The 8,306-nt window shown below is 50.8% G+C and overlaps 1 long non-coding RNA gene across 1 annotated transcript; it reads left to right on the plus strand.

Annotated features, from left to right (window-relative positions):
* The first annotated feature begins 7,089 nt into the window (after positions 1-7,089).
* LOC309891646 lies at positions 7,090-7,824 on the plus strand. Its single transcript, XR_014319535.1, has 3 exons — positions 7,090-7,188; positions 7,310-7,359; positions 7,725-7,824. It is a non-coding gene; the product is annotated as an uncharacterized lncRNA (long non-coding RNA).
* Positions 7,825-8,306: the final 482 nt, after the last annotated feature.

The following is an 8,306-nucleotide window of genomic DNA, read 5'->3' on the forward strand; positions in this document are numbered from 1 at the left end:
CCCGTGAGGAGGACAGAGATTCTTCAGGTGGCCTTGCCTTGGCACACGCTGTGCTTTGGAAGCGCTAAAAAGAAATGCTTTTAAAAGTGTGCATTTATTTTAATGTTCATACAAAAGAGATTGGTTTTGAACAGTGTTGTTACCGGATCACTAATTTGATATTTTAACTGTATACATTTTTTTGAACATAGGTGTGTGTGTGTGTATATATATACATATATATAAAACCGTTTTATTAATTCTCGTTAAGTGCTGATCTGAGGAGTCTGTAATGGGCAGCGCTGAATTCCTCAAATTGTCTGTCACCAACAGACCGCTAATATTTTTTGTGAAACCAGTCTGCATATCCTGAAACCCCACTTCTGGTAATAGCTGCGGAATGTGTTTGTTACTTACCTCCTGGTAGCACGTACCCTGGAGCACCTGCCTCATCAGTCAGCTCAGCCTGTACAGGGTGTACATTTTTGCTCCAAGGCTAAAGTGTTAAAGACACCAAGTTCCAGCTTACCAAATCCTTGGTTACCCGATTTAATATCCTCCCTTCCGTTCCTCTTACTCTTTTGTTCAAAGGTAATGTTGTGAATCACAGAAAATGCAACGAAGACTGGAGCACCTGCACGTAATTAATATTTTCCTTTTAAATGTTAATGTGCCAGTAGTAAGTGGCTCTTCAGATAATTTTATTTTCGGTTGTTCTAATTTAAAAACAGTCTCCTGCTCCTTTAACAGCTTTCTTTTAAAAGACAGGTTGAAGTTGTGCTGGCGTTAAGAAGCTCTTCACAAGGTACTGGGGCTGTCCTGAGGATTCCACTTGACCAGCCAGCAGAAGAGGCAGGGAAACATACTTACGTTGATGGCCTGAACTTCTCTTCCTATTACTCTTTTTAGTACTAGCCAGCGTGTGTGAGACATCTTTTCCTTCTCCTGTGAAGCAGTGGGCTGGTCTTTCTGGAAGAGGTTGTTTGACCATTGGAATTACACCAGTGAGATTCAAGAAGGAAATGAAATCCAAAAGCAGCAGCATATCTTTATTACTGTGTTAAGTGAGAAAGTGACACATGGAATGAACTCGTTATAAACAATTCTGAACTCTTTTTCTTAGCGGGAACGTACTTATCTGTACTGTTGAACGTATTTGGGGGGGAAAAAAAAAAACAAAAAAACCCCACAGTAGTACCTTGGAATACATAGGGCGATTTATCCCTTCAGGATCATTACACGGCAGCTGTATGTCACCACAATATGCCTCTTTTGCTTAATGGTGGAATTCTAAGAGGGAATTTACTTGGGTCAGGTATACTGTGTGTATGTGGTTTTATGCGTGTAGAACTGCCTGTACTACGCTATCTCTTAAATAGGCGGTGGTAAGAGGAGACAGCTTTCTTCTAGTAGATTCTTACATAAGTTTCTTTAGTGATTCTGGGGGCGCTCACTTGACCGTGATGTGCCTGAGCAGGGCCTGTGACCTGGTTAGCATCTAAACCTCCTCCTCTGATGTGGTACAGCTGTCTGCTAAACCAGTTACAGAAAGATGGTGACTTTAACTCAGACAGTTCTCTCTTACCTCGCTATTGTTTTATCTGGATAATTTGAATTTGGGTTAGAGCGGCGGAGGGAAAAGATGCCTTACACTGAAACGGACGCGAGTCTGTGAGAAGAAAGCCAGGCGTCCTTGGAGACTGTGCCAACGAAAAGGCGAAGAAAAATGAGTGGAATAAATCTCAGTGCACGTAGTCCTGCATCCCGAAGGGAGCACAGAAGGAAGGTTGCTTGCTTAGAAGAGCAGTGGATGCTTCGTGCCCGCCTTAAAGAGAATATTAACAGAGAATTCTTTGTAAGACAAGCTGCCCCGCGGGGTGTGGGTAGCAAATACGTTGGAAAAAATACAGCCACAAGCTCCGAATGGCACAGTAGGCGAGCTGTGATCCGCCCGACAAGGCCTCCCGCGGGCGCCCTCTGCCGCCACCTGCTGGTGGAAAGCGTGTACTGCAGGCGGCCGGGGGGCGCGCATGCGCGGTGATGCCCGCGGGTGTCCTCTGCCGCCACCTGCTGGTGGAAAGCGAGTACTGCAGGCGGCCGGGGGACGCGCATGCGCGGTGACGCCCGCGGGCGCCCTCTGCCGCCACCTGCTGGTGGGAAAAGCGTACTGCAGGCGGCCGGGGGGCGCGCGTGCGCGGTGACGCCCGCGGGCGCCCTCTGCCGCCACGTGCTGGTGGAAAGCGAGTACTGCAGGTGGCCGGGGGGCGCGCATGCGCGGAGACGCCCGCGGGCGCCCTCTGCCGCCACCTGCTGGTGGGAAAAGGGTACTGCAGGCGGCCGGGGGGCGCGCATGCGCGGAGACGCCCGCGGGCGCCCTCTGCCGCCACCTGCTGATGGGAAAGGGGTACTGCAGGCAGCCGCGGGGCGCGCATGCGCGGTGGGGCCCGCGGGCGCCCTCTGCCGCCACCTGCTGATGGGAAAGGGGTACTGCAGGCAGCCGCGGGGCGCGCATGCGCGGTGGGGCCCGCGGGCGCCCTCTGCCGCCACCTGCTGGTGGAACGCGAGTACTGCAGGCGGCCGGGGGGCGCGCATGCGCGGTGACGCCCGCGGGCGCCCTCTGCCGCCACCTGTTGGTGGGAAAAGGGTACTGCAGGCGGCCGGGGGGCGCGCATGCGTGGAGACGCCCGCGGGCGTCCTCTGCCGCCACCTGCTGATGGGAAAGGGGTACTGCAGTCAGCCGGGGGGCGCGCATGCGCGGTGACGCACGCGGGCGCCCTCTGCCGCCACCTGCTGGTGGGAAAAGCGTACTGCAGGCGGCTGGGGGGCGCGCGTGCGCGGAGACGCCCGCGGGCGCCCTCTGCCGCCACCTGCTGGTGGAAATCGAGTACTGCAGGCGGCCGGGGGGCGCGCATGCGCGGAGACGCCCGCGGGCGCCCTCTGCCGCCACCTGCTGGTGGAAAGCGAGTACTGCAGGCGGCCGGGGGGCGAACATGCGCGGAGACGCCCGCGGGCGCCCTCTGCCGCCACCTGCTGATGGGAAAGGGGTACCGCAGGCAGCCGGGGGGCGCGCATGCGCGGAGATGCCCGCGGGCGCCCTCTGCCGCCACCTGCTGGTGGAACGCGAGTACTGCAGGCGGCCGGGGGGCGCGCATGCGCGGAGACGCCCGCGGGCGCCCTCTGCCGCCACCTGCTGATGAGAAAGGGGTACTGCAGGCGGCCGAGGGGGGCGCATGCGCGTTGGGGCCCAGGGGCGCCCTCTGCCGCCTCCTTTTGGTGGAAAACGAGTACTGCAGTCGGCCGTGGGGCCGTGCATGCGTGTTGCTTATTATGTCGTTGTTTTTTTTTGCTGTGTAATTTCCTACGCTCCTAGATTTTTCTTCATATGAAAATCACACAGAATCACAGATCTTCTAGGTTGGAAGAGACCTCAAGATCATTGAGTCCAACCTCTGACCTAACACTAAAGTTTGAGGTAATTCCCGTGGAAAATATTTCATTTACTTTCTTGGTTGTATTGTCCTTTCTATGTTCAAAGCTGAGGCATAAATACAATAAATTTTGCTTCTAGAAACACCCCAGTTCTCTTGTCTGCACTCTGCATGCTGTAAACTAGGGATAGGCACAAAAACAAACAAATAAATAAATAAATAAAAGAACACAGCTGCTGCTGCTCCTGCTCTCTTTCTTGTGGTTTGCCCCCTCCCCTTTCCCAGGTGATTGGGTTTGGGTGCTGGGCAGGGCCAAATGGTATAGGAGCCCCAGGCACGGCATCAGAGAGCTCCTTCTGCCCGGGCTGCTCTTTGGGGTCAGTGCTTTGTTGATGCTTCTGTTAGCTACATGCAGGGTTCTTTTGGTGGGTCAGGGTCTGGTACGATCTTTTAGAGGAAACCGATCTAGTAGTATGTGCATTTATTGCTTGAAGCTCTTTGTAGGTGATTAATTGTTATAGCACATTTATGGATAGGATGTCAATGTTATTTTGTGCGCTTGCTTTGTTGTTCTAGGTCCCTCGTGATTTTTGCAGGGTTACAGGGCAGATGCCACCAGATCTACCCCTTTTGTTGTTTTTGTTTTGTTTGATTTTTTTTTTCCTTGATTTTTCTTTTTATTTTTTGGAAGGGGGTTTGGGATTTGAGCGTCCTATTTTTTTGGGTTTGGGATTTGAGCATCTCAATTTTGCGGGTTTGGGATTTGAGCGTCTTAATTTATTGGGTTAGGGGTTTTAGGCATAGGACTTCAGGGGTTTAGTGTGGTAAACAGTTTGGGTTAGGTCTGTAGGGGTTTCGAGGATGTTTAGGGATAGGGCTTGAGGCTTTTTTGTGTAAGGGCGGGAAGGGCTAGGGTTACAGTGAGTGCTGTTAAATGTAGTTCTCGAAAACTCGGCCTCTGATTGGCCGTGCTGGCTGTCCAGGGAATTCTGGTAGGTGTAGTTTTCCGGCACCAGGCTTCCGGTAGGCCGTGTTGACTGCCCGGAGCATGCCGGGAGATGTAGTTCTGGGACTCCGAACTTCCGGGAGGCCATGTTGGGTGCCCGGAGCATGCCGGGAAATGTAGTTCTGGGACTCCGGACCTCCGGGAGGCCATGTTGAGCGCCCAGAGCATGCCTGGAAATGAAGTTCTCGAGAACTAGGGTTGGGGTTAGGGACTAGGGCTGGGGCTAGGGTTAGAGTTTAGGGTGCGGGTTGGGGTTAGGGTTAAGGCTAGTGAATGCTGGTTCTCTGTGTTTGCAGATGACGGTGAGCATGTTTAAACTAATTCCAGTTGAAGAAGTTTCAGTTACTTGCTTGGTGCCGTTATCAGTTCAACATTAAAAGCTGCAGCAAAAGCAAAAGGGGATTTTTGCTTCTAGAAACACCACAGGTCTCTTGTCTGCTCTCTGAATGTTTTTGAGATAAAACAGTTTTTAAAAAACAAAGGAAAAAACCAAAACAAAACACAGCTGCTCCTTTTGCTCTCTTCCTACTTTCATGTGCTTTGCCCCTCCCCTTTCCCAGGTGATTGGGTTTGGGTGCTGGGCGGGGCTAAATGCTATATGAGCCCCAGGCACGGCATCAGAGAGTTCCTTCTGCCTGGGCTGCTCTTTGGGGGCAGTGCTTTGTTTTTCCTTCTGTCCGTTGCAGGGTTGTTTAGGCAGGCTGGAGTCTATGGATTTCTGGATTTTAAGTGCTTGGAATTCACTTAGGAGAGGGATGTTTAGTAGGGGCTGCTGGCTCAGTTTGGGGCGCAGTTGTCACTGCAGTTATTTTCCTACATCCAATAGAGTAAAATTCCAGTTTGCCTTTTAGAGGTGCTATAAGTGGGTAAAGAGAACAGATGGAAGCGTGTGCCACGTGGGGTAGGCAAGCGGCTGAGGTACAGGAGGGGATGAGAGTATGTGATTTTTTTTTCTGGGGATGAAATGGAATCAATTTTGTTGGTGTATAATCTGTTCTGCTCCTAGATTTTTCTTTCAATGTGAAGAAAAGTTTGAGCTAATTCCAGGTAAGAAAGTTCCAGTTACTTGCTGGGTCGTATTGTCCTTTTAATATTCAAAGCTACAGCAAAAGCGTGGGGATTGTTGCTTCTAGAAACACCCCAGTTTTCTTGTCTGCACTCTGCATGCCGTTGAGCTAAAGCAGACTAAAAAATAAATAAATACAGGAAACACACACACAAAAAACAACAATAACAAAAACAACAACAACAAAAAAACACCATTGGGTGATGTGTTGTGAACGCAACGATCATTTAATCCCTTTGTTTTCCCAGGTGGTGTGGATGATACTGGTTGCACTGTTGGAGCTTGGATTTGGAGAGGAACAGGTGGGCATAGTTGTATGTTGCATCAGCAGTAGTCAGCATTGTGGAGAAGGTGGGCATCATGACCGGCATGCTAGTGAATGCTGGTACTCTGTTTTTGCAGCTGATGATGAGCCTGGCAATTGCCTAAGATGACGACCAGTGCCTGTGCATTTCTTGAGGCGGAGGGAATTTACCATGCAACAACCTGAGAGCTAAGTTGGGGGGCACCTGGTATTTGCATATCTGGGGTGGCTAATGGGAGCTGGGAATCAGAGCAGCGTGGAGCCAGCTGGCTGAATAGACTTGGTGCCACTGCGAGGGTGGCTCAGGCTGGGTCACGTTCAGGCTGCTTGTGGCCGGGTCACCAGGCTAATAGAAGCAGCGGGATTATTTTGTAGCGTGAGTGTGTGCGCCAGGCAGGACAGTTTCCTTCTGTTTGTCTGTCCTGTAGTGTTGCTTCTGCAATGTCTGTTCTGTGCTTCTCGGGTCTTGATATCCTCCTAGCTTTTGACTCTGGACTGACTAGACAGGCGACTTGGTAGCGGTGCTGAAGGGCCTCAGTGCTTGTTTTGTCATCGTGGCTCTGATCCGAGCACTTCTTGTCTTGCAGTCGCTGCTTGAAATGCAGTTCTGTTTCAGGTCTCGTGCATCATATTCGGTTTGAGATCGCGTCTGTTTCCATCTTCACTCTTGCAGAAGTCATCTGGGCCGCATCAGGAGCTCTTGTTGGGAATTGATTTCCTAAGCGTCGTCTTATGGGGTTTTCAGTCCCCATCCTTCTGGTCTCTTGTCTTGAAGGCAGGCTTTTTCGGCCTCCATCATCCCAGTTCTGGCAGTTGCTTCCAGTCGCGTGTCGTGACATTTGAGTCTCCTCTAGGGTCTGGTGCAGAGCACCTGTTGTGACTTGCTGTTGCCACAGGGCTTCCCTCTGGGGGTCTCTTTTTCTTGCGCCTTGTGTTGTGTGTTTTGTTTGTAGTGCTTGTGGCGTGGCTGTGTGTGTATGTGTTTGATCTGGAGCTGTCCTGCCTGGCAGTTAGTGATGACAGCTAACGTGGCAGTGCATGGGTGTGCTAATACGTTGTCTGGAGTGTTTTGGCGAAGACATCCGGTCTGCATCTGGGCACGTACTGAAGGGCAGCAGGCACAGTCATCTCAGTGTTGTTTGTCACATGTTGGGGGGGGAGAGTATATCTGCTTGTGAGCAGCTGTTTGCATAGTGCTTGAACGGTGTGCTTGAGGAGGAGGTCTGTGGAATCTTGAAAGCTTACAGATAAGGGGTTTTTGAAACTTTTATTTTTATTTCTCTCCTGTCCCCAGTAGAGTGTAAACCTTTGGATGAACCTGTCACAGGAAAGAGCTCCTTCTGGAACTGTTCAGCACTCTGTAGGCAGCTCGGTGACTGGTTTGGTCTACTTCTGAGGTGCTGAGGTATGGGGGCTTCTGTTTTGAAATGATAATATTGTAAATGGGGTCCCTTTGTGTTGTTGAGGGATGGGTGCTAATGCTGGCAGCTGAATGATTATCTTGTGACCGTTTTCATTTGTTAAAGCTGAAACACAGTGTACAACGCGGGACTTGACCGGAGCTGCTTTTGGCAAGGTGAGCGATGAACAGATGTAGCAGGTACTTTAGGGGTGCAGTTGTCACTGCAGTTACTTAACTGCATAAAGTACTGAAGCTGTCCTGCCTGGCAGTTAGTGATGACAGCTAACGTGGCAGTGCATGGGTGTACTAATACATTGTCCGGACTGTATTGGCAAAGACATCCGGTCTGCCTCTGGGCACGTACTGATGGGCAGCTGGCACAGTCATCTCTGGAGGTTGGTAGATGTGGATTTGGCAGAGTTGAGCTGCTTGCGAGCAGCTGCTCCCATAATGCTTGAACGGTGCACTGTTGAATCATGAAAGCTTACAGATACGGGGTTTTGAAACTTTTATTTTTATATCTTTCCTGTCCCCAGCAGAGTGTGTACCTTAGTAGGAACTGCTCACAGGAAAGAGCTCCTTCTGGAACTGTCCAGCACTCGGTAGGCAGCTTGGTGACTGGCTTGATCTACTTCTGAGGTGCTGAGGTAAGGGGGCTGCTGTTTTGAAACAATTTGTAAATGGGGTCCCTTCTGTTGTTGAGGGATGGGTGCTAATGCTGGCAGCTGAATGATTATCTTGTGACTGTTTTCATTTGCTAAAGCTGAAACACAGTGTACAACACAGGACTTGACCACAGCTTCTTTTAGCAAGGTGAGCGATGAGCAGATCTAGCAGTTACTTTAGTGGTGCAGTTGTCACTGCAGTTACTTAACTGCACAAAGTACAGTAAAAATCCTGTTTATATTTCAGAGGTGTGTTGTAGCTGGCTTAAGAGAGCAGATGGAAGCATCTTTGTCGAGGGCAGGTGAGGGGGCAGAGGTAAGGGAGCAGGTGAGAGTAACTGTCCCAGCTGTGCTGTGTCTTTGGATGCTGCTTCAGCCTATGCTTTTCTTTTTCTTTTGCAGGTGTGTTGCACAGGCTGAGTGGGGCCAAGCTGCACTCTGAAGAGCAGCACGGGA

This window comes from Aythya marila (genome assembly GCF_965140915.1).
Source record: "Aythya marila genome assembly, contig: HAP1_HAP1_SCAFFOLD_1010, whole genome shotgun sequence".
NCBI lineage: Eukaryota > Metazoa > Chordata > Aves > Anseriformes > Anatidae > Aythya > Aythya marila.